We start from the raw sequence: 27,558 nt of genomic DNA on the forward strand, positions 1-27,558 counted from the left end.
ATTGGGAACATTCTTCCTGCATCTAACAGAAGCTCCACCCACCTTCCTCATCTTGGAGTGCTAAGGAATAAAGGACAGGTCACAGACTGACCTTCTCTCAAGCATGGGCCTCGTGTGCATTTATACTGTATCGTAAAGACCTTTCAATATTGACTTGGCAACTGATCCAACAGGCTGCAGTAAGAACACATCTACATAAAGGCTGCAATGGATTTCACAAATAATTATGTGCTACATAAATAGAAGAATATTGAACCAGCACTTAGTCAATGGGAATAAATGGAGTCCACATTGTATTGCTTACCTATAAGGAAAGCAGACAGATTTGGTATTCTCCTTCATCTGCCCTTTCAGTGGATGTGAAAGATCAAAGAAGAGCAGGGGTCTTAGATTCATAGAAACTTACAGCAGAGAGGGAGGCTATTGGGCCTGTTGTGCTAGTGCTGGCTCTCTGCCAGAACAGTTGTGCTTAATCCCAGATCCCCAATTTTTGCCCATAATCCTGTAAATTGATCATCCTCTAACGGTTTAGGATTATTTATGGAATCAGCGTCCATCACCTGTTCAGGTAGAGTGCTCCAGATCCTGACAACTCCAAGTGAAAAAAAATTAGGAGCAGGAGTAGGCTATTCAGCCCTTTGAACCTGCTCTGCCATTCAATAAGATCATTGCTGATCTTCTACCTCGACACCACTTTCCTGCACTATCCCCATAATCCCTTGATTCCCTTAATATCCAAAAATCTATCGATCTCTCTTATCTTCCCTCTAGATCTTTTCCAATGATTTTGAATCTATGACCTTTAGTTATTTACCCACTCGCCAGAGGGAATATTTTATCCCTATTTACTCTATCAAAACGTCTCAGCATCGTAAAAACTTCTCCTAGTGTTCTAAACAATAGTTATCCATCAACCAACATCACCAAAAACAGAATAACTGGTTATTTATCTCATTGCCATTTGTGGGGCCTTGCTGTACATCAATTCTTTTCCACATAGAATCATAGAAAATTATATCACAGAAGGAGGCCATTCGGCCCATCGTGTCTGCGCCGGTCGAAATAGGGTTAACCAGCCTAATCCCACCTTCCAGCACTAGGTCCGTAGCCCTGTAGATCTCATCACCACTTTACTGTACCTTTTAAATGTGATGAGGGTTTCTCCTCTACCATCCTTTCTGGCAGTGAGTTCCAGACTCCCAACACTCTCTGGGTGAAGAAATGTTTCCTCATCTCCCCTCTAATCCTTCTACCAACTATTTTAAATCTATGCTCCCTGATTATTGATCCCTCTGCTAAGGGAAATAGGTCCTTCCTTTCCACTCTATCTAGGCCCCTCATAATTTTATACACCTCAATTAAATACCCACTCAGGCTCCTCTGTTCCAAGGAAAATAATCCCAGCCTATCCAATCTTTCCTCATGGCTAAAGTTTTCAAGTCCTGGCAACATCCTTGTAAATCTCCTCTGCACCCTCTCTCGTGCAATCCCATCCTTCCTATAATGTGGTGACAAGAACTGCATGCAGTGCTCAAACTGTGACCTAACTATCGTTGTATACAGTTCGAGTATAACTTCCTTGCTCTTGTATTCTATGCCTCGGCTAATAAAGGAAAGCATTCCATTTGTCTTTTTAACTATCTTATCAACCTGTCCTGCTACCTTTAAGGATCTGTGGACATATACTCCAAGGTCCCTCTGTTCCTCCCCACCTTTCAGTATCCTCCCATTTTCTGTGTATTCCCTTGCCTTGTTGCCCCTCCCCAAATGCATTACCTTACAATTTTTCAGATTGAATTCCATTTGCCACTTTTCTGCCCACCTGATATCTTGCTGCAGTCTAGAGCTTTCCTCCTCACTGTCAACCACACGACCAATTTTTGTATCATCTGCAAATGTCTTTATCGTGCCCCCTACATTTAAGTCTAAATCATTAATATACACTACAAAAAGTAAAGGACTAAGTACTGAGCCCTGCGGAACCCCATTGGAAACAGCCTTCCAGTCGCAAAAACTCCCCTTAACCATTATCCTTTGCTTCCTGTCACTGAGCCAATTTTGGATCCAATTTGCCACTCTCCTTTGGAGTCCCATGGGCTTTTACTTGATTGATCAACTTTCCATGTGGGACCTTGTCAAAAACCTTGCTAAAATCCATGTAAACTACATCAAATGCACTGCCCTCATCGACCCTCCTTGTTACCTCAAATAACTCAATCAAGTTAGTCAGACATGACCTTCCCTTAACAAATCCATGCTTACTGTCCTTGATTAATCTGTGTCTTTCTAAATGAAGGTTTATACTGACCCTCAGAATTGATTCCAATAATTTGCCCACCACCGAGATTAATCTAACTGGCCTGTAATTGCTCGATATACCCTTTTTAAACAATGGTATAACGTTAACAGTTCTCCAATCCTCTGGCACAACTCCTGTAGCCAGGGAGGATTGAAAAATGTTGGTCAGAGCCTCCGCAATTTCCTCCCTTGCTTCTTTTAGTAGCCTCAGATATATTTCATCTGGTCATGGTGATTTATTTCCTTTCAAGGATGCTAAACCCCTTAAAACTTCGGGGCCGAAATTGTCCCTTCCCTTAAGGCCTGTTACCACCAGAAATCAACAGCCATGCTGCGGAGTGGAATGGCAGCCGATTTTTCGTGGAATGGCTGCCATTTTGAAAAATCCTCTCCTGCGGTATCCTGGTGGTGACACGCTCCCCCCACTACCGCTCCGACGCTGCCGATCCATCCTAAGTGCATCATCAGAGTGCGCACCGCCGATGTTCCTCCCAATCGCGAAATTCCGCCGAGAAAATCTTGATGCTGCCGCTCGGTACCACCAAGCGCACTGTCAGCGCACTGTGTTTGGAGTGCTTCTAAAATCGCAGTGCGGCTCCCATTAAAGGGGAGCACCTACCGCCGCGGCCGCCATCTTAATTTTTTTTGTCAGCCGACAGCCAAAAATTATGCCCCTGGGTTCGGCTGGGCCACCAACAGGCAGCTTATCATCCCCGCTGGCCCGGCCGAAACCCTCCCTGGTGGCCCAGTGGACCTAACTTAAAGAATGGCAGCAGCTCTCCCCTTTAAGTGAAGGGGAGAGAGGTGGTGATGCGCTAGCGCCATGACATCATCAGCACTACGCTGATGACTGACAGTGGAGGACCGTCCGCCCGCCCCCAACTTCCGTCCCTCTAGTGTGCGAACCTCCGCTCATTGCCGCATTTCCGCCTCCATTGTGACCGACTTCCGGGCCACTGGAAAAAAAAAATCCTTAAAGTGGAAATTCGCTCAAGAGGCCACCGCATCCACCGCTCTGGTAAAAACAGCTGAAACGGTAGGTGTGGCCCGTTCTGGTGGTGGGCAATTTTGGCCCTTTCCTCTCTTACTATCTTTATCCCGTCCAATATTTCACTATCTTCCTCCTGAACTTCAACTTTTGTGAAGACAGCCACAAAGTATTCATTTAGTACCTTACCCACATCCTCCACCTCCACACAAGATTACCATTTTGGTCCCTAATAGGCCCTACTCTTTCCTTAGTTATCCTCTTGCTCTTTATGTAATTGTAAAACATCTTTGGGTTTTCTTTGATTCTATTTGCTAGTATTTGTCTTGGGTAATCCTTGCCACTGGACCAAGAGCTAGTTCTGTCAAGCCCGTGTGGTGGCTGGTGTGCAACGGCCACCACACGTTAAAAAAAATCCACGCACAGGCATCTTCTACCCTTGAGGATGTAGTTCGGGTTCTTCATTCGAAACACCTGTAAACTCATCCTTTTTTTTGGCGTGGAAGCAAGTCATCCTCGTTTCGAGGGACTGCCTATGATGATGATGATTTTTTTCATGCCCTCTTTTTGCTTTCCTAATTTCCTTCATAATTTCACCCCTGCACTTTCTAAACCCTTTTAGGCTTTCTGCAGTATTGAGCTCATGATATCTGATATAGGCTTCCCTTTTTTGCCTTATCTTACCCTGTATGTACCTTGTCATCCAGGGGGCTTTACATTTGGCAGTTCTACACTCTTTCTTTGTGGGAACATGTTAACCCTGAACTCCATGTACCTTCTTCTTGAATGCCTCCCACTGCTCTGTCACTGATTTACCTTCAAGTAACTGTTTCCAGTCTACTTTTGCTAATCACTTCTCAGCCTAGTAAAATCGGCCTTCCCCCAATTTACAACCCTCACTCCTATTTTTTCTTTGTCCTTATCCATAATTATGCTAAAACTAACTGAATTCTGATCACTACCACAAAAATGCTCTCCCACTGCTACTCCTTCCACCTGCCCAGCTTCATTCCCTAACACTAAATCCAGAACTGCCCCCACCCCCACGCTTGCTACGTATTAGCTAAAAATAGTTCTTCAGAATTCTGTGCCGTCTACCTTTTACACTGATAGTATCCCAGTTAATATTAGGGTAATTGAAATACCCCACTATTACTGCCCTATTTTTGCACTTCTCAGAAATTTGCCTACATATTTGCTCTTCTATTTCCCTCGGACTGTTTGTGGATCTATAGTACACTCCCAGCAGTGTGATTGCCCTTTTGTTCTTTAGTTCAACCCAAATAGCCTCATTTAATGATCCTTCTAACATATCACCATTCCTCACAGCTGTAATAGTTTCTTTAATCAATACTGTGACCCCCTTCCTTTTTAACCCCCTCTCTATCTCGCCTGAAAACCCTGTAACCAGAAATGTTGAGCTGCCATTCCTGCCTTTCTTTCAGCCATATCTCAGTAATGGCCATATAGCAACCACACCGCCCGCACCCTCCCCCCCCACCCCATTTTAGTCCCAGCTCTGTTGAGGTGCAACCCATCCGGCTTGTACAAGGTCCCATCTCCCCCAGAAATGGCTCCAATGCCTCAGGAATCTAAAGCCCTCCCTCCTGCACCATCTCTCCAGCCACGCATTCATCCCTTCTATCCTCCTATTTCCTCCTAGCACGTGGCACCGGGACTAATCTGGAGATTACTACCTTTTGGATCCTTCTTCCTAAGTCATTGTTGGCAATATGGACCACGACTTCTGGCTGTTCACCATCCCCCCCGCACCCCCCTCAGAATGTTCTGCAGCCACTCAATGACATCCTTGACTCTGGCACCAGGGAGGCAACATACCATCTTGGAGTCACATCTGCGGCTGCAGAAATGCCTGTCTGCTCCCCTAACTATCGAATCCCCTACCACTATTGCTCTTCCACTCCCTGTGCAGCTGAGCCACCCGTGGTGCCATGGAATTGGCTATGGCTGCACTCCACAGAGGAACCATCGCCCCCACCAGTACTCAGAACTGAATACTGATTGGAGAGCGAGATGCACTCAAGGGACTCCTGCACTACCTGCCTGGTCCTCCCCTTTTCTGTTGTAATGTCCCTACAATACAAAAGCGATTAAAATTCAAAAGTACTTCAATAGCTTTTGAAACACTATGAGACATCCCGAGGTAATGAAAGGCACTATATAAATGCAAGTTCTTTTTTTCCTGGATTTCTGAAAGCCTTTCTGGTGAGAAGAAGACAACAATAGTTTTGAAGAACAATGCCATGAACCAAAAATTCTCCTTGGAATAGCTCTTTTCAGATTTGTGAATAATATTCTGTTTGAAATACACAAATATCAGTTTGCATTTATATAGTGCCTTTAATGCAAAAAGGTGCTTCACAGAAATGTAAGAAGTAAGAAATGCCAAATCAAAGAAAGAAAGATCAGGAGGAGTGGCCAAAGCTTGGTCAAAGGAGGGTCTTAAAGGAGAAGATGAAGGTGGAGAAACAGAGGAGTTTAGGGAAGAACCAGAAAGAGGAAAGCATGACCACTTATGGTGGGGCAAAGGGAGGGGAGAACAAATGAGCTTGGAGTCAGAGGAAAGGGGAGTTAAAGAGAGGAATTGTAGAGTTGGAAGAGGAAACAGTAATGAGGAAGGGTGACACCATAGAGGGATTTAAACACGAGGAAAAGAATTTTAAATTTTAGATGTTGAAGAATTGCAAGCCAATGTAGGTCAACAAAAAGGGGTGATGGGTGAACATAAAATAAGAATTAGGAACAGGAGTAGGCCATATGACCCTTTGAGCCCGTTCCACCATTCAATAAGATCATGGCTGATCTTTGACCTCAACTCCACTTTCTCGCCCTATCCCCATATCCCTAGAGTTCAAAAATCTATCTAGCTCAGCCTTGAATATAGTCAATGACTCAGCATCCACAGCCCTTTGGGGCAGAGAATTCCAAAGATTCACAACCCGCTGAGTGGAGAAATTATCATCTCAGTCTTAAATGGCCGATCCCTTAATCCTGAGACTATGCCTCCGAGTTCTAGACTCCCCAGCCAGGGGGAACAACCTCTCAGCATCTACCCTGTCAATCCCCCTCAGAATTTTGTATGTTTCAATGAGATCACCTCTCATTCTTCTAAACTCCAGAGAGTATAGGCCCAATCTATTCAATTTCTCCTCATAGGACAACCTTCTCATCCCAGGGATCAATCTTGTGAACCTTCGTTGCACCGCCTCTAAGGCATGTATGTTCTTCCTCAGATAAGGAGACCAAAACTGTGCACAGCACTCCAGGTGTGGTCTTACTAAAGTTCTGTACAATTGTAATAAGAATTCTTTACTCTTGTACTCCAACCCCCTTGCAATAAAGGCCAACTAATTGCTTGCTGTACCTGCATGCTAACATTCTATGTTTCCTGTACGAGGACACCTAAATCTCTCTGAATACCAATATTTCATAGTTCCTCACCACTTAAAAAATATTCTGCTTTTCTACATGGGGGTGAGTGGAACTCTGTGCGGGATAGGATATGGGAAGCAGAGTTTTCGATATGCTGCAGTTTACAAAGAGTGGGAGTCTGGCCAGGAAAATATTGGAATCATTGAGTCTGTAGCTGATCAAGACACAAATAAAGATTTCAGCAGCTGTTAGGCAGTGGTAGGGGCAGAGGTGAGCAATGTCATGGAAGTAGGCAGTCTTTGTGATGAAGAAAATATGGGCTCAGAAACTTATGTTGGGATTGAACAGAACATTGAGGTTGTGAGCAGTCTCATTCAGCTTGAGACAGCGGAGATGGTGGCAAAGGTACAGAATGCACCATGGATCGAAGATCATAGATTTGATCTTCCCAGTGTTTTGCTGGAGTAAATTATGGCTCATCCAAGACTGGATGTCAGATAAGCAGTCTGATAACATAGAGGCATTGAAAGGGTTGAGAGAGATGTTGGAGAGGTAGGTCTGGATGTCATCAATGTACATGTGGAACCTGTGGATGATGTCACCAATGAGGAACAGGAGTGCACCAAGGATTGATCCTTGGGGGCTCCTGAGGTTATGGTGTGGGGGTAGATATACATGCTGTGATTAGGATCAGAAAGCTAAGAGTGGAACCAAGTGAGGGCAGTCCCACTAAGTGGATGATAGCAGAGAGGCATTGGAGGAGGATGGTGAGACCAACTATGTCAAAGGCTGCAGAGAAGATGAGGAGGGATAATACACTAGGGCCACTGTCATAGATTGGAGGGATTCAAATAGGATGCAGCCGGAGAAATGGGCAGGGATCTGGCAGATAGCATTTAAGATTAGAAAAGATACATTTAAGGACCTTGGAGATCAAAGAGAGATTCGAGATGTGCAGTAATTCATCATCTTAAGCAGTCCCTCGGAATCAAGGAAGACTTGCTTCCACACTTAACATGAGTTCTTAGGTGGCTGAACAGTCCAATACGAGAACCACAGTCTCTGTCACAGTTGGGACAGACAGTCATTGAGGGAAGGGGTGGGTGTGACTGGTTTGCCGCACGCTCTTTCCGCTGCTTGCGCTTGATTTCTGCATGCTCTCAGCGACGAGACTCGAGGTGCTCAGCACCCTCCCAGATGCAGTTCCTCCACTTAGGGTGGTCTTTGGCTAGGGACTCCCAGGTGTCAGTGGGGATGTATCAGGGAGGCTTTAAAGGTGTCCTTGTAATGTTTCCGCTGTCCACCTTTTGCTCGTTTGCCGTGAAGAAGTTTCGAGTAGAGCGCTTGCTTTGGGAGTCTCGTGTCTGGCGTGCGAACTATGTGGCCTGCCCAGCGGAGCTGATCAAGTGTGGTCAGTGCTTCAAAGCTGGGGATGTTGGCCTGGTCGAGGACGCTAACGTTGGTGCGTCTGTCCTCCCAGGGGATTTGTAGGATCTTGCAGAGACATCGTTGGTGGTATTTCTTCAGCGTCTTGAGGTGAGTACTGTACATGGTCCATATTTCTGAGCCATACAGGAGGGCGGGTATTACTACAGCCCTGTAGACCATGAGCCTGGTGACAGTTTTGAGGGTCTGGTCTTCAAACACTTTTTTCCTCAGGCGGCCGAAGGCTGCACTGGCACACTGGAGGCGGTGCTGAATCTTGTCGTCAATGCCTACTCTTGTTGATAGCAGGCTCCCGAGATAAGGGAAGTGGTCCACATTGTCCAGGGCCGCGCCATGGATCTTAATGACTGAGGGGCAGTGTTGTGTGGTGAGGTCAGGCTAGTGGAGGACCTTTGTCTTACTGATGTTTAGCGTAAGGCCCATGCTTTCGTAAAGTAGAGGGGCGATGACAGCAGTTTTGAAAGTGAGAGTCGACGAAGTGGGAACCATTTACAATGTCAGTTAGCATAGGGACCAAGAAGGGAAGTTGAGTGGTCAGGAGTCTAATTAGAATGAGATCAAATGAACAGTTTGAGATGAGCTTGGACAGGGCCTGTGGTGAGATGGAGGGAAAACTAGATATAGAATGCACGTCAGGGCTTGGGAAAGAGAGGGACTGGGGGAGGGTTTGGCTTGTTGGGCAAGGGGAAGGCAAAGGCAGCTGAATGTATGGCCTCTATCTTGATGACAAATAAATCTATGAGCTCTTCACAGTTCTTATAAAAGGGTAAAGCAAAGAACCTGGGGTTATCTTTGCCCTCCAGGATAATCTTAGAGTAGTGGGCAGATTTGAATGTGAAGAACAAAGCCTGGTAGAGCTTGATGTAGTTGCAACAGATCTGGATGGCTAAACCAATTGGGCATCATGAACTTGAGGGAGCAAAGATGGGACCAATACCAGGGGGAAATAATCAGAATCGGAGAAGGAGAATGTTTTGCTGGGAATAAGGAGATTGAAGGTGAAGGTGAAGGTCTGGTTGAACAAATCAACAGCTGGAGAAGTATAGAGGCAAATGAAAGGCTCACATCTGAAAAATAATTTTTAAAAAGCTCTGCTGCTCACTATGCCACTTATAAGGAGTTTCTGAAAGTTGCTGTCTGCCCAATGAGGACTCAAACAAGCACTTGTCTGTTGTCTACTAATTATCCTTTTTTGGGGTCAAGATGGCTCCAAGATAACATGCCAGATGATGAAAGTTCAGAAACAAGTCAGACTTAGTAAACTGATGCCTGAGCCAGGAAGGCTCCAGGCCACTGTTTATGCTTGACTAGCCGGCCTGACACACTAATGGAACATAGAGGGGCAGATCTGTCACTGGGAGCTGCGATTCATCCCACTCGTCTTCAGGTAACCCTACAAGCCAAAGCAGTTGATCCTGGCTGAGGAACCAATGGAAACTGTACCAGTGTTCTGTGTTGGTATCTGAGCGGTTTTAGCTGATTAAACTCCAGTAAATATTCCTGTGCACGCTTAAGGTCTCAAATCCTTGGTTACTGGCAACCTGCACCCAACTTAAGTAAGTGGGATGAGTCTCTACAGGGAGATAGCTGCACTCGATATTGGGAAAACTAACAAACTTGTGAATTTCTCAGTATCTTGGTTTGGAGACCCATGGTGATGGTTTCCCATTCAGGTCAGACACCAGCTGATCTAAATTTTTTTAATGGTTTTATGCAACAAGCACTTCAATAGAGCTGTGAAAATGTTCTATTTCGCGGGGAGGGGAAGAACCACTATTCTCTGCAACAAATATAATTAAAATATTTACTTTCCTCCAAACCACTCGCAAGACCCATAACTGTTTAACACAAATACTGCTTCCATACCAGGAGAGGCTTTTCTAGCATTTCTCTTACACTGGGGATATGGTAGCAAAGTAGTTACATTACTGGACTAGTAATCCAAAGGCCTGGACTAATGATCCAGGGACGTTAGTTCAAATCCCAGCATGGCAGTTGGGGGATTTAAATTCAGTTAATTAAATAAATCTGGAAGTAAAAATCTAGTGTCAGTAACGGTGACCAAGAAACTATCAGATTGTCATAAAAATCCATCAGGTTCACTAATGTCCTTTAGGGGAGGAAATCTGCCGTCCTTACCCAGTGTGGCCTATATGTGACTCCAGACCCACAGCAATGTGGTTGACTCTTAACTGTCCGAATATCTGAAATGGCCTGGCAAGCTACTCAGTTGTATTAAACCGCTATGAAAAGCAATAATAATAAAACCCGACGGACCACCCGGCACTGGATTTGGACATGACAAAGGTACACCCAGCCCTGCAAAGTCCTCCTCGCTAACATCTGGGGACTTGAGAGCTGTCCCACAGACTAGTCTAGCAACAGCCTGAGAGTCATAGTTACAGAACCATACCTTTCACCACCCCTGGGTATGTTCTGTCCCATTGACTCATGTCATCAGGTCAGACATTACCACCTACCATAATAACAGAAAATGCTAGAAATCTCAGCGGGTCAGGCAGCATCTGTGGAGAGAAAGCAGAGTTAACGTTTCGGGTTGATGACACTCCTTAAACCGACCTCTTTGATAAAACTTTTGGTCATTTGTCCTAATAGCTCCTTAAATGGCTCAATGTCAAATTTTATTTGATAACACTCCTGCGAAGCACCTTGGGACGTTTTACTACATTAAAGGCACTATATAAATACAAGTTGTTGCTATAAGTGACTCATGCAATTTATTGACATAAAAATTCAGCTGCCTGAAAGCCGTTATCCATTTGCCGTAGTTTACCTTTTGCTTGTGATTGCTGATAATCATTTTAAGCCTAGTCGTGTCCAGTTGGGACTTGAAATTGGTGGCCATCGCCGAACAATCTGTTGTGAAAGCACATTGAGCACCAGCGATGTCTAGCTTGTGCTGTGGTAGATGCTATGTCTGTTGCTGTGTCACCTTTTGAAATTAGTTTAAATTCCTTGGGCTGTATTTTCGGCTTTTGAGATTTCGGGGCGTTAATGACAGTAGGGAGGTCCTGGTAACGCCCTCGTTTGCGCCCTCGTCTGTAAAATTCCTTAGAAAATGAGGTTCAATGATCGGGGACGCTAAATCAGGTGTTACACACATGTGCTTGGCCGCCCCATCTGAAAATCGTGGCATTAAAAACCCGCTACATTTTGCGCATGCGCAGACGCTTTCGAATCTTCCCGGGCCCAGTCGAAACTTTAGGAAGCAGTGGTTTCATTTGCGCATGCACACCGCTTCTCTGCAACAGCCACTGAGGCATAAGTTCAAGCCATAAGGAGGAGATGGTTTGCACTGCATTGTCAACCCTCCTCGCACTCCCCTTCCACTGTTGATATGCGTTGGCCAAACGTCACCCTGAGCCGCTATGCTACCTGGCTCTCGCCACCTCCCAGTTTCTCCTCATGCTCAGTCACCAGCCACACAGATTGTACTGAACACATTTGCACTTCCAGACAGTTATTCCACTATGGAAGGCACATGTGGCACAAGAGGAGCTGCACACTTATTCAGCCCTTCTTCTTCTTGCTCTTATTGCAGGCCAAGTTATCGCATAATTGGAGGGAGCAGCAGCACAGCGGAGGCAGACAGCCTGACTTGCAGGACCTGACCGAGGTAGAGCAGAGAGTATCGACCCTCATGGACACACCAGTTCACACAACGGCCGGCGGCAAGGCCGAGCCTCTTGCGGGTAGTGACGGTATGTGAATGGCATATGTGATTTATGTAACTTCCTTGACCCCTAATATCAAGTGGTCTAGCCCCTTTACATATACATGTCCAACGCCACCATCCTCTTATCTGCCTGCCCCCTCCCCTGCTGCTAACCACACATCTGCTGCTTTGTGCTTACAGATGACCAGCCAGAAGCGCAGCAACCTTCCCGTGAGCCGCCGACATCTGGGCACGGGGAAGATGATGAGGGAGGGGAGGACAATTTTCTCCCTGAGTGTGAGACCCCATCAATCCCACCATGTGGGGACACAACATCAGGGGAGGAGGGTGATTTTGAGGGGTCTGATGACTCTGCGGCTCCTGGCCCAGTGGCCTACAGCAACACCCAGCGGGAGGGGAAGCTCGGAGGCCAGTTACCCGGAGGGTGAGTTGGCACATTAGTCCTGCTCAGAGACAGGTAGATGTGGACCTGGACTTGGTGGCGATGTCCAGGGAGAACACAGAAATGCACCGCGACCACATGGGTGCATTGGGTAGGGTCCCGCAGAGCATAGACGCAGTTGCTGTGAGTGTGACGGAGGCTGCCTCACCCATTGTCTGTGCAGCTGAGGACTCCAGGGAGACCATCCTTGCCCGCTCACAGAGGCAGATTGGCTCCGGCAGCAACAGTGGAGTCCCAGAGGGGATGGTGGATGCCATGGATGATGTGGCAGCAGCGATCACATTGCAGGCACAAGCCATGCTCCAGCTAGGTGATATCATGTGATCACTGACTGCTGCTGTCATGTATTCAACTATCATTGTAACCCATGTATAAGCTGACCTAAGTTGTACACCTTGAGAACACTGACCACAAGGGGGTGAACTAGTGGGAGACACTCCTAACCTGGACTTTCCAGGTATAAAAGGGGAAGCTTCACCCACCTTCAAGACTTGAGGTCTTGGTAATAAAGGTAACTGGTCACAGAGTGACCTTCTCTCAAGTATGGGCCTCGTGTGCATTCATACTGTATAGTAAGGATATATCATTGGCGACGAGAAACTGGGATTTAAACCACACGAGCATGGCCACCAGCAGCACAGAAGAGAGGTACTGTGTTGGTGATGATTGGGACAACTTTATTGAGAGACTACAGCAAAGTTTTGTTATTAAGGAATGGTTGGGACAGGATTCGGCTGACAAACGCAGGGCTCAGCTCCTGACGGTTTGTGGATCCAGAACGCACTCCCTGATGAAGAACCTTCGAGCGCCAGAGAAGCCGGCGGACAAGACATTCGAAGAGCTCAGTAAGTTGATCGGGGAACACCTTAAACCGGCGAGCAGCATGCACATGGCGAGACACCGGTTTTACACGCACTGGCGGCGAGAAGGGCAAAGCGTTCCAGACTTCGTGGCAGATCTCCAGCGACTGGCGAGCCTATGTAAGTTCCCAGATGCATGCAGAGCGGAGATGCTGCGAGACTTTTTTATTGAAGGCATCGGGCACGCTGGGGTTTTCAGGAAACTGATTGAGACCAAAGACTTGACCTTGGAAGCGGCAGCTCTGATAGCCTAGACATTTATCTCAGAGGAGGAAGAGACCAGAATGATATATGTCAAAAATCTTGGCTCAACTGCGGCAAACGACCAGGGAGTCAACATTGTTAACGTGGCACACAGTTCTCTAGGCAGACAAGGGCAATCGGGCATGCCCCAGCATGTAGTCGAAACCCAAAGGGGGAATTCAACAGAGACAATGGCTAGCTGAACGGTGACTCATGCCATCGCAGTGGACAATGCGGCCAGTAATGGGGCTATCAACACCTGTTAACGGTGCGCATAAGGACAGTTACAGAGACAGTCAGAGACAATTGACTAGTAATGGACCTTTTGTTTCGAACTACGGGGCCTCCAGCTCATGCTGGAGGTATGGAGGTGAACACCCAGCCAGAGCTTGCAGGTATCAGCAATATACCTGCAGAAACTGCAACGTCAGCAGTCACTTAGCGCGTATGTGCAGGAAACCTGCAGCCAGGTTGATGTACAAGGAGGACGGGTCCGATGTAAGCCCTACGAGGCCAAATGAATACTGGGGGAAGTCGCCGGAAGCTGAAGATCAGCGAGTTGATGTGGAGCACATATAAAGTTCATATACCAGGACGCCACCGATAATGATGAAAGTGCTCCTCAATGGCATCCCAGTACTAATGGAACTAGACACGGGGGCCAGCCAGTCCCTGATGAGTATCAAACAGTTCGAAAGTTGTGGGTATCCAAGGCCAGGAGGCCAAAATTATTGCCGATTGATGCAAGCTACGGACATATGCAAAGGAGATGATTCCGGTGCTAGGCAGCGCCACAGTAGTCGTGACCCACAAAGATTTGGAGAACAGGTTGCCACTCTGGATTGTCCCGGGGGACGGTCCCGCACTACTGGGGAGGAGTTGGCTTGCTGTCATGAACTGGAAATGGGGCGATGTCAATGCAATTTCTTCTGTGGAGCGAGCATCATGCTCACAGGTCCTGGACAAATTTGACTTATTATTTCAACCCGGCATCGGCACTTTCATGGGGGCCAAGGTAGTGATTCATATCAACCCGGACGCCTGGTCAGTACACCACAAGGCCAGAGCGGTGCCGTACATGATGCGGGAAAAGATAGAATTCGAATTGGACCGCCTGCTGAGGGAAGGCATCATCTCGCCAGTCGAATCCAGTGACTGGGCGAGCCCGAGCGTGCCGGTGCTCAAGGCGGATTGGTCGGTCAGGATATGTGCCGATTACAAGGCCACCATCAATCGGGTGTCACTCCAAGACCAGTACCCGCTACTGAGAGCGGAGGACCTCTTTGCGACGCTATCCGGTGGAAAACTTTTTTCAAAATTGGACATGACCTCAGCTTACATGACCCAGGAGCTGGCAAGTGTGTCGAAGAAGTTGACCACCATCATGACACACAAGAGGTTGTTTGAGTATAACAGATGTCCGTTTGGGATTCGTTCGGCCACCACGATCTTTCAGCGAAATATGGAAAGCCTCCTCAAGTCGATTCCAAGGACGGTGGTTTTTCAAGATGACATCCTCATCACGGGTCGCGATACTGAAGAACACCTCCACAACCTGGAGGAGGTGCTACGCAGACTGGACCGGGTAGGGCTGCGACTGAAAAAGGCGAAGTGCGTCTTCAAAGCTCCAGAGGTAGAATTCCTGGGGAGGAGGGTAGCAGCAGATGGGATCAGACCTACTGCATCCAAAATGGAAGCGATCCAGAAAGCACCCAGACCCCGTAACACGATGGAGCTGCGTTCGTTCCTGGGGCTCCTGAACGATTTTGGTAACTTTCTTCCCAAATTGAGCACACTGTTAGAGCTGCTACACGTGCTCCTACGCAAAGGTCGCGATTGGGTCTGGGGGAACAGCCAGGAAAGGGCTTTTGATAGAGCACGCAATTTGTTCTGCTCCAACAAACTGTTAACGTTATATGACCCGTGTAAGAAACTTGTTTTAACGTGTGATGCGTTGTCCTATGGGGTCGAGTGTGTGTTGCAGCATATGAATGCCAATGGTCAGTTACAGCCGGTAGCTTATGCCTCCAGAAGTCTGTCCCAGGCAGAAAGGGGCTACGGGATGGTAGAAAAGGAAGCGCTAGCATGTGTATATGCAGTAAAAAAATTGCACTGGCACCTGTTTGGAAGGAAATTTGTGCTGGAGACAGATCACAAACCCCTAACGTCCCTTTTGGCCGACAACAAGGCCATAAATGCGAATGCATCGGCCCGCATACAGAGGTGGGCACTCACGTTAGCCGCCTATGACCACACAATTCGGCACAGACCAGGCACTGAAAACTGCGCCGATGCACTCAGCAGGCTCCCACTAGCCACCACTCAGGGGACAACTGAGCATGATGCTGAGATGGTCATGGCTGTTGAAGCTTTCGAAAGTGAAGGCTCTCCTGTTATAGCCCGTCAGATTAAAGTCTGGACAAATAAAGACCCGTTACTGTCTTTAGTTAAGAAATGTGTCCTGAATGGGGACTGGGCAGCCACGTATGGGGCATGCCCTGATGAATTTAAACCGTTTCATAGGCGCAAGGATGAACTCTCGATTCAGGCCGATTGCCTACTGTGGGGAAACCGAGCAGTCATGCCCCAGATGGGCAGAGAGGTGTTTATCGGAGAACTTCACAATGAGCACCCGGGCATTGTCATGATGAAGGCAATTGCCAGGTCACACGTTTGGTGGCCAGGGATAGATGCAGACCTGGAACTTTGTGTTCGCAGGTGCAAATCATGTGCTCAGCTGGGCAACACACCCAGGGAAGCCTCCCTTAGCGCCTGGTCCTTGCTCGCCAAACCATGGTCTCACATCCATGTGGACTACGCAGGTCCTTTCATGGGAAAAATATTTTTGGTTGTAGTAGACACCTACTCCAAATGGATTGAATGTGCCATTTTAAATTCAAGCACATCCTCTGCCACGGTAGAAAGTCTACGGGCAATGTTCGCAACCCATGGTCTACCGGATGTCTTGGTCAGCGACAATGGCCCGTGCTTCACAAGCACTGAATTCCAGGACTTCATGGCAGGCAATGGAATCAACCATGTCAGAACGGCACCGTTCAAGCCGGCCTCAAACGGCCAGGCGGAACGAGCAGTGCAGATAATCAAACAGGGGATGCTCAGAATCCAAGGGGATTCCCTACAAAGCCACTTATCACGCCTCCTGTTGGCCAATAGATCCCGACCACACTCGCTCACAGGGGTTCCACCCGCAGAGCTGCTAATGAAAAGGGTGCTCAAAACCAGGTTATCCCTTATACACCCTACTATGAAAGAAATTGTTGAGAGCAGGCATCAGTCGCAATGCGACTACCATGACAGGAATGCGAGGGCGCGATGTATTGATGTCAATGACCCTGTTTTTGTCCTTAATTACGCTGCAGGGTCCAAATGGCTTGCAAGCACTGTGATTGCCAAAGAGGGTAATAGGGTTTTGGTAGTTAAACTTACCAATGGATAAATCTGCCGCAAACACGTGGATCAAACTAAAAGGAGGTTCAGCAACCCCATAGAAGAAGCAGAGGAAGAACACGACGTAGAGTTTACTCCACCACAGGTGACCGAACACCGCAACCAAGTGGAGGAGAGCCCAGTCACTGTGGGCAGTCCGGACAGGCCTGAGGCACCACAAACAGCAGACACTCATGCCAGCACCCAACAACTGGAGCCCCAACTCAGGCGCACTACAAGGGAGCGTAAACCATCAGAGAGACTTAACCTGTGATCCCAATAAGACTTTGGGGGAGGAGGTGATGTCATGTATTCAACTATCATTATAACCCATGTATAAGCTGACCTAAGTTGTACACCTTGAGAACATTGACCACAAGGGGGTGAACTTGTGGAAGACACTCCTAACCTGGACTTTCCAAGCATTTCAGGCCCAGAGCTGGTCCAGTGCATCCTCGTAGGCTGCCTGTACTGTCTGGCCCACTAACACAGCAGCCGTCAAGCAGCCTTGCTGTAGGCACTAAGGCCTCATTGAGGAGGAGCAGCAGGTGTGGGAGCACGTTAAAGTGTAGCGGGTTCAAAGCTCAGGGAAAGTCGGATTAAGGTGTAGGACAAGGTTGGGGAGATGCACTGATTTTTGTTAATGCTGCCTGTAAATAGTTACAGTAAATTGCTGCACTTCATTGTAGTTGAGTGTGTTGCAACAGGATGTTGTATATTGTATGTTTTTTTGGCGGGGGGATTAGTGTTTGTTAGTTTGTTCCAGTAAAATCTTTGATCGTTTGCCATTGACGTCTTGTGTATCATTCCAAAGTTCACCGGAGATGTGTCTTTATGGTGGCACATAGCATGGCCAGTACTTGCTCCATCCCTCAGCTTCCTCCATTCAAGAGAACAGATCCATTATGAGATGGCGACATGCAGCTCTTGGTCTGGCAACATTTCCACGCTGCCTCCCCCGTGGATGGTGTGGTTGTTTAATCGGGGCCTCGCCAGGCTCCTCTTCGTCATCCTCCTCCTCCTGAGATGTGCCTGCAATCTCCACTGATAACGCCTGGCCCCAGCATGCAGCACACCACAATGAATTCTGAGACCTATTGAGGGGAGTATTGAAGGCTTCTTCCAGAGCGGTCCAGGCATTGGAAATGCTACCTGAGCACCCCAATTGTCTGTTCGATGATGTTGCGGGTGGCAGCATGGCTCTCATTGTAGTGCTGTTCCGCTTCTACAGTGGGGTTGCGGAGAGGGTTCATGAGCCAGATGGTGAGGCCATATCCTTTGTTCCTGAGCAGCCAGCCGCACCGTTCCCTTGACAGACAGAACTATTGTGAGATAGTGCTCTTACGCAGGATGAAAGCATCATGTGCGATCCCTGGATAGTGGGCATTCACTGCGAGGATGCGCTGTGTGTGGTTGCACACCAGCTGTACGTTCAGGGAGTGGTATCCCTTTTGGTTTTTGAATACCTCTGCATTGTGTAATGATGCTCGCAAGGCCATGTGTGTGCATTCAATGTCTCCTTGAATCCTTGGGAAGCCCACAATTCTGCCAAACCCATATGCCCGCTCATTCTGACTCTCTCTGCTCATTGGAAACGTTATAAAGTCCATTCTGCGGGCATACAGAATCTTGGTGATGTGATGAATGCAGCAATGTGCAGTCTATTGAGAAATGCTGCATATGTCTCCTGTTGTAGCCTAGAAGGAGCCGGAGGCATAGAAAGCCAGCACCACAGTCACCTTCACTGCGACGGGCAGTGCGGTCATGTTGGTGCTGTAAGACTGTAGGTCTCTCTGTAGGAGCTGGCATAGCTCTATCAGCACTTCCTTTCAGAAGTGCAGCCTTCTTACATACTGCTCCTCAGGGTGCTGGAGCTTTGAGTATTGGTGCCAGTAAACCCATGGGGGGGATAACCCCTCCTCTCCAGACTTCTATGGCCTCTCCACATCCATAAGCCGACATGGCCAAGAGCCCTTCTTCTATCCTGACGCCACCTAGCAATAGCATGGAGCATGATACGCTGGCGAACTAGTAATGCCCCCATTAAATTCTTTAATTGAAGTTGTAAGGACACTGTAATGGCAGATAAACCTACCACTTTAAAGTCAGAGCTTCACTCAGCGTGATGTGCGCAAACGTTGCAGTCAATGTGACCTGCGATTTAGGATTGTCCTCCCTCAATTTAAATACGTGGGAAATGCCGCATACTCGACCGTGGGACCGCCTGTTCAGGTGTTACTTAGGCGAAAGTAAATTTGTGGCATTTGTTTGCGTTAGAATCGTGCAGCCTGTGCTACAGGGTCCCGAGACCCCGAGCAGATCCAAGGTGCTTATTTATAAATATAAAATAAAATATGCACAGATCTCATTAACATTTTTAAAATACATATCAATATATGAATTATTTTATTTTCATTCAGTAATATTCCAAGAAGTTTACAATTTGAGATGAGTTTGAAATCAGAAGAATACATGCAAACCCTTTCCTTTTCCTTTATTTACTCAATTTCAGACATGACTTCATTTTTGAAAATCAAAATAATAATTTTTCACATCTCAAAACAATGACAACATGCTACTTAGAGCAAAACAAATCAGTCATTGTTCTTGTCTCAACTGATAATAAAATAGGTTTGTGCCTAATTATTTCCATACCTCAGTGAATGTTCTCTGAACAAACCATTGCCCTTCAGTGTATGTTATAATGAAGGAGTCATTCACTGCTCCTGACAATAGCTGTCCTGTCTTAATCATGTTTAAAATTCTGCTGGGGTTTCAATAATTCTCTGTCCATCTCCTTCCCCACACACTCTCCATTCCAGCCTGATTCTCAATCTTAGACAATACAAGCTCTGATCCCACATACCTGATCTTAACATTCTTATATTTAATTTTGTTGTCCAGTTCACTTTAGAGAAGGTCCTTTTTCTGATGCCTATTCCCTCCCAAGGAGACTCACAAGCAAATACCTCTCCTCATTATATCTGTGATATATTCTTTACGACATCACAAAGACACACATGCAAGATGGCTCCATTATACAGGAACTTGTCAGGTGACCTTGTCACAAGATGCTTTTATTGAATTTACATCAGTGGTTGCATTACCACAGTAGTCCAGTAGGTGGAGTTCCAAATTACAATTCTCCCTCCTTAATGAAGAAGTAATCATAACAAATAATCATCATGCATAACTTGCATGGTTATACATAACAAAAGATATGGACTTATTTTGCCTTATTTACAAATCAAACTGAACCACTGGTTTTCTGCTTCGAAGAGAATACCTTCGTTCTCGAACACAACTTCACAAACTTGGTGTCGAACTTAGACTCAGTTTAGGCTGAGCCTGAGGAGAGTTTTCCTCCAAGGGTAACCCTTTGTCATGTATGCAAACTCTTTGTATTCACTATGTAACTATGTACGATGTACCACCTGAGGGCGTTGCTGTTGGAGACCCCAGGGGTTTCCTGCCCTGGTGTGCAGGGGCATATAAAAGGTAGCCAGCCATGCTGCCCTCACTTTAAAGTTGTATTAAATGGACTGAAGTCACACAGCTCTTACTCACAGTACAAGGCCTCGTGGAGTTATTCGATGGTAATTGCAGGCATAATAACTGGCAACGAGAATACGGACTTTCACGCGATTATGGCTATCTTTGGCACACTAAAATACTTCGCAGAGGGTGATGATTGGGATGCCTTCATGGAAAGGCTCAAGCAATATTTCGTGGCAAATGACCTGGTAGGGGAGAAGGATTCATTGCGAGAGGGATGGAGTACAAAAGCAGGGAGGTCCTGTTGCAACTGTATAGGGTATTGGTAAGGCCGCACCTGGAGTACTGCGTGCAGTTTTGGTCACCTTGCTTAAGGAAGGATATACTGGCTTTGGAGGGGGTACAGAGACGATTCACTAGGCTGATTCCGGAGATGAGGGGGTTACCTTGTGATGATAGATTGCGTAGACTGGGTCTTTACTCGTTGGAGTTCAGAAGGATGAGGGGTGATCTTATACAAACATTTAAAATAATGAAAGGGATAGATAAGATAGAGGTGGAGAGGTTATTTCCACTGGTCGGGGAGACTAGAACTAGGGGGCACAGCCTCAAAATACGGGGGAGCCAATTTAAAACCGAGTTGAGAAGGAATTTCTTCTCCCAGAGGGTTGTGAATCTGTGGAATTCTCTGCCCAAGGAAGCAGTTGAGGCTAGCTCATTGAATGTATTCAAGTCACAGATAGATAGATTTTTAACCAATAAGGGAATTAAGGGTTACGGGGAGCGGGCGGGTAAGTGGAGCTGAGTCCACGGCCAGATCAGCCATGATCTTATTGAATGGCGGAGCAGGCTCGAGGGGCTAGGTGGCCTACTCCTGTTCCTAATTCTTATGTTGTTATGTTCTTATTGGCGGAGAAGCACAAGGCTATACTGCTGACCGGTTGTGGACCCGAAGTCTACTGCCTCATCAGGGACTTGCTGGCACAAACAAAGGCCAAGGATAAAACATACGATGAGCTGACTGAACTAATTCGCGATACCATACAGATGACTTCCTACCAGAATCGGAGCTCACTGGTAAGTACTGTACGTAAGATAACGCTGATTGCAGGCAGAACTGTTGAACTAATAAGAACTGTACAGAGCAGAGCCTACATGCCTGCTGCTGCTAGGCCACCAAAGGGTGTAAATGCAAAATCATTAACACAATGCTGGTGTTGTGGGGGTAATCATGGGGCCCCTCAATGTCGATTTAAAGACTATGTGTGCAAAAGCTGCAGAACAAGGGGCCACCTCCAGCGAATGTGCAAACGTACTGCAACTCACCACGTGGCAGTGGAGTCATCAGAAGAGTCCCAATCCAGCGTGGATCACAAAGGACAAGCTAGAGAGGCAACTCAGCCCGAGGGAGCAGTGTGCGGGGTGCACACCCTCTCCACAAAAAGCCCTCCCATGATGATAAAAGTCAAATTAAATGGCGTTCCTGTATCCATGGAGCTAGACATGGGGGCGAGTCAGTCAATTATGAACCAGAAGGCATTTGAAAGGCTGTGGGGCAACAACAAAGCACAAAGACCCAAGCTGAGCCCGATTCAGACAAAGCTGCACACTTACACCAAGAAACTGATACCAGTTATTGGCAGTGCGAAAATAAAAGTATCCTATGATGGAGAGGCACACGAGCTGCCACTGTGGATTGTACCAGGCAATGGGCCAATGCTGCTTGGCAGAAGCTGGATGGGGAAGATTCGGTGGAACGGGGAAGATGTAAAAGTATTATCGTCAGTGGACAATGCTTCCTGTGCTCGAGTGCTGAGCAAGTTCCCATCGTTATTTGAACCAGGCATCGGCAACTTCACAGGCGCCAAAGTACAGGTCCACTTGGTCCCCGAGGCACAGCCCGTTCATCACAAGGCTTGAGCGGTCCCATACATGATGAGGGAGAAAGTGGAGATCGAATTGGACAGACTTCAATGCGAAGGAATCATATCGCCAGTCGAGTCCAATGAGCGGACCAGCCCAATTGTTCCAGTACTAAAGAGCGATGGCACAGTCAGAATCTGTGGCGACTACAAGGTAACGTTCAACCGAGTCTCGTTACAGGACCAGTACTCACTACCTATTCGCGACATTAGCAGGGGGAAAGGAGTTCACCAAGCTGGATCTAACCTCCGCTTACATGACCCAGGAGCTAGTTGAGTCTTCGAAAAAATTAACACGCACAAAGGACTGTTCGTGTACCACAGGTGCCCGTTCGGGATTCGCTCGGCTGCAGCCATATTCCAAAGAAACATGGAGAGCCTGTTGCAATCGGTTCCACGCACCGTCGTATTTCAGGGCGACATGCTCATCACTGGCTGCGACACCTTCGAACACCTGCACAACCTGGAAGAAGTTTTAAGTCGACTAAACAGAGTTGGACTCTGGTTGAAATGATCCAAATGTGTCTTCCTGGCGCCAGAGGTAGAATTTCTGGGGAGGAAGATTGCGGCAGATGCCATCAGACTCACGTACTCGAAGACAGAGGCCATCAAGAATGCACCTACACCACAAAATGTAACAGAGCTGTGCTCGTTCCTGGGACTCCTCAACTATTTTGGTAACTTTCTTCCAGGGTTGAGCACCTTGCTGGAATCGTTGCACAGCTGTTACGCAAGGGAAATGACCGGGCTTGGGGTAAAAATCAAGAGGCTGCCTTTGAGAAGGCCAGAAACCTGCTGTGTTCGAATAAGTTGCTAGTATTATATGACCCATGTGAACGTCTAGGTTTAGCATATGATGCGTCGTCATACGGTGTCGGGTGTGTTTTGCAGCAAGCCAATGCCGTGGGCAAGCTCCAACCGGTTGCATATGCGTCCAGACGCCTATCAAAGACCGAAAGAGGCTACAGCATAGTCTAAAAGGATGCGTTAGCCTGTGTTTACGGTGTAAAAAAGATGCACCAATATTTGTTTGGACTCAGGTTCGAGTTAGAGATGGACCACGAGCCCCTAATCTCACTGTTTTCGGAAAGCAAAGGCATAAACACCAATGCTTTGTCTCGAATCCAAAGATGGGCACTAACACTGTTTGCCTACGACTATGTGATCCGCTACAGGCCAGGCACTGAAAACTGCGCCGATACTCTCAGCCGACTCCGTTGCCCACCACCGGGGTGGAAACGGCGCAGCACGCAGACCTGCTACTGGCCATGGATACCTTTGATAGCGAAGGGTTACCCGTAACGGCCCGCCAAATTAAGACCTAGACCAGCCAGGAACCTCTGCTATCCCTTGTAAAAAGTTGCATCCTCAATGGGAGCTGGTCAGCGGTCCCTAGAGACATGCAAGACGAGATCAAACTGTTTCACCGTTGTAAAGACAAAATGTCGATCCATTCAGATTGCCTCTTATGGGGCAACCGTGTTATCTTGCCAAAGAAAGGCAGGGAAACTTTCATACGTGACCTACACAGCACCCACCCAGGCATAGTCATGATGAAGGCTATCGTCAGGTCCCACGTCTGGTGGCTCGGCATTGACTCGGACCTGGAGTCGTGCGTGCATCAGTGTAACACATGCTCACAGTGAGCAATGCTCCCAGGGAGGCTCCACTTAGTCTCTGGTCCTGGCCCTCAAAACCATGGTCCAGGATCCATGTGGATTATGCAGGCCCCTTTCTGGGAAAGATGTTCCTGGTTGTTGTGGACGCCTATTCCAAATGGATTGAATGTGCAATAATGGCATCCAGCATGTCCGCAGCCACCATTGAAAACCTCAGGGCCATGTTTGCCACTCATGGCTTACCCGACATTCTTGTCAGCAACAATGGTCCGTGTTTCACCAGCTTGGAAATCAATGAATACACGACCCATAATGGCATCAAGCATGTCAGACCTGCCCCGTTCAAGTCTGCATCCAACAGCCAAGCGGAGCGTGCAGTCCAAACCATAAAGCAGAGCTTGAAACGTATCACGGAAGGCTCCTTACAAACCCGCCTGTCCCGGGTACTGCTTAGCTACAGGACACGACTCCACTCACTGACCGGGATTCCACCTGCAGAATTACTAATGAAACGAGCACTCAAAACCAGGCTCTCCTTAAAACACCCTGACCTCATTGATCAGGTGGAAACCAGGCGTTATCAGCAAAACACGTACCATGATCGCGTACGTATCACGCGGCATCATTGTAAATGACCCTGTGTTTGTGCTGAATTACAGTCAGGGCCCCAAATGGGTCGCCAAGGAGGGGAATAGAGTGTTTGTTGTCAAACTGCTTAACGGTCAAATGTGCAGAAAACATTTGGACCAAACCAAATTACGATTCACAGATAACCAGGAACCACCAGAAGAGGATCTCATCTTCAGCAACCCACCGACAACAGACCTCGCTGCCAACCACGAGGATGATCCCACCATCCCCAACAGTCCAGCCCAACCAGTTGCGCTGCAAGACAGCAGTGGCCCAACCAACTCATCCAGGCTAGAGGCGACACTCAGACAGTCAACCAGGGAATGCAGGGCTCCGGGTTGCCTTAACCTGTAATCAACTCGCATCAAAGACTTTGGGGGGGAAATGATGTCATGTATGCAAACTCTTTGTATTCACTATGTAACTATGTACGATGTACCACCTGAGGGCGCTGCTGTTGGAGGCCCCAGGGGTTTCCTGCCCTGGTGTGCAGGGGCATATAAAAGGCAGCCAGCCATGCTGCCCCCCCACTTTACAGTTGTATTAAATGGACTGAAATCACACAGCTCTTACTCACAGTACAAGGCCTTATGGAGTTATTCAATCATAATTGCAGACATAATACCCTTGATCTACATTTGGACTCTCTACAGCTACAGTTTGTCTGTCTGACCAGGACTCAGACTTAAATTCTGACTTTCGCTTGGACTTGTTTCTAGAACATTTGATGTAGGATTTGCTACTGGTACTCTACTTGTAACAAGACTAACTGACTCATCAGAAATAATCGAATCATTCCAGATTTCAACTCCTTCCACATCTGTAGGTAAAATATGATCAATGTGAACAAACCTTACCTTTCCATGATCAAACCTCTTGACCAAATATGTGCAAGGGTCACATATCTTCACTACTCTTCCTGATAACCATGGTTCTTCATTCTAACCTTCTGATTTAATTTCACACTTCTCTCTCTCACTCTACCTCTATCATGATTCTCTTTCTGTCTTAATTGTTTCTCTTCTACTGACTGTGCCAGGTTTGGCTTTAACAACGAGAACCTGGTTCCTGGCTGTCATTTGAGAAACAACTCTGCTGGTGTTCTACCAATAGTTGTATGAGGAGTATTACGATAAGTAATTCGAAAATTTGCCAATTTATGATCCAACGACAACTGCCATTTCTTTGGATTTTGATCCAACATTTGCTTGATGAGGGCACGTTTTACAATTTGTACTGTGCGCTCTGCTGCACCATGTTGGCAAGTAAAATCAGGGAAAACCCAAAGATGTTTTATAAATACATTAAGAGCAAGAGGATAACTAGAGAAAGAGTGGGGCCTGTTAGAGACCAAAAAGGAGATCTGTGTGTGGAGGCAGAAGACATGGATAGGATTCTAATGAATACTTTGCATCTGTTTTAACAAAAGAGAGGGGAGATGCAGACTTTGCAATGCGGGAGGAGGAGGGTGAGATATTAGATGAGATAAACGTAGTGAGGAAAGAAGTATTAAAGTGCTTAGCAGCTTTGAAAGTGGATAAATCCCCAGGCCCAGATACAATGTTTCCCAGACTGTTAAGAGAAAATAGCAGAGGCTCTGACCATCACTTTCCAATCCTCTCTGGCTACAGGTGCGGTGCCAGAGGACTGGAGGACTGCTAATGTTGTGCCTTTGTTTAAAAAGGGAGAAAGGGATAGACCAAATAATTGCAGGCCAATTAGCCTAACTTCAGTGGTGGGAAAATTATTGGAAAAAATCCTGAGGGACAGGATAAACCTTCATTTGGAAAGACATGGATTAATCAAGGACAGTCAACATGGATTTGTCAAGGGAAGGTCGTGTCTGACTAACTTGATTGAATTTTTCGAGTAGGTAACCAGGTGTGTCGATGAGGGTAGTGCATATGATGTAGCGTATATGGATATTAGCAAAGTTTTTGATAAGGTCCCACATGGCAGACTGGTTACGAAAGTAAAAACCCATGGGATCCAGGGCAAAGTGGCGAGATGGATCCAAAATTGGCTCAGAGGCAGGAAGCAAAGGATAATGGTAGATGGTTGTTTTTGTGATCAGAAGGCTGTATCCAGTGGGGTTCCGCAGGGCTCAGTGCAGGGTCCCTTGCTTTTTGTGCTATATATCAATGGCTTGGACTTAAATGTTGGGGGTATGATTAAGAATTTTGCAGATGACACTAAAATAGGCCGCGTGGTAGAAGAAAATGCAGGAACATATCAATGTACTGGTCAGGTGGGCGGAACAGTGGCAAATGGAATTCAAATCAGGTAAGTGTGAGGTAATGCATTTGGGGAGATCTAACAAGGCAAGGGAATACACATTAAATGGTACGACACTGAAAAGTACAGAGGAACAAAGGGACCTTGGAGTGCAGGTCCACAAATCCTTGAAGGTAACAGGCCAGGTAGATAAGGTGGTTAAGAAGACAAATGGAATATTTGCCTTTATTAGTCAAGGCATGGAATACAAGAGCAAGGAGGTTATGCTTGAACTGTATAAAAACACTGGTTAGGCCGCAGCTAGAGTACTGTGTGCAGTTCTGGTCACCACATTACAGGAAAGATGTGATTGCACTGGAAAGGGTGCAGAGGAGATTTACAAGAATGTTGCTTGGACTGGAGAATTTTGGCTACGAGGAACGATTGGAGATGCTGGGTCTGTTTTCTTTGGAACAGAGGAGGCTGAGGGGAGACCTGATTGAGGTGTATAAAATTATGAGGGACATGGAAAGAATGAATAGGAAGGACCTGTTTCCTTTGGCAGAGGGGTCAACAACCAAGGGGCATAGATTTAAAATAACTGGGGGGAGATTTAGAGGAGATATGAAGGGAAATTTGAGCTCAACAAAATCTATATGTAACCTTTGCCATACCCTGGGAGGCCATTTCCATGGCTGTAATGGTACTGATGGTGGTTTCTTGCTTACCAATTGACATGTGTACACTGACTGACGATGTACTCTATATCTTTATCTACCATAAGTAACTGCTTGTAAAACTCTTGGTCAAGCACATTCCCAGGTGCTGGTCATGAAGATCTCCTAATAGTTTGAACCTGAACTT

Source organism: Pristiophorus japonicus, chromosome 4 (assembly GCF_044704955.1).
Source record: "Pristiophorus japonicus isolate sPriJap1 chromosome 4, sPriJap1.hap1, whole genome shotgun sequence".
NCBI classification, from domain to species: Eukaryota; Metazoa; Chordata; class Chondrichthyes; family Pristiophoridae; genus Pristiophorus; species Pristiophorus japonicus.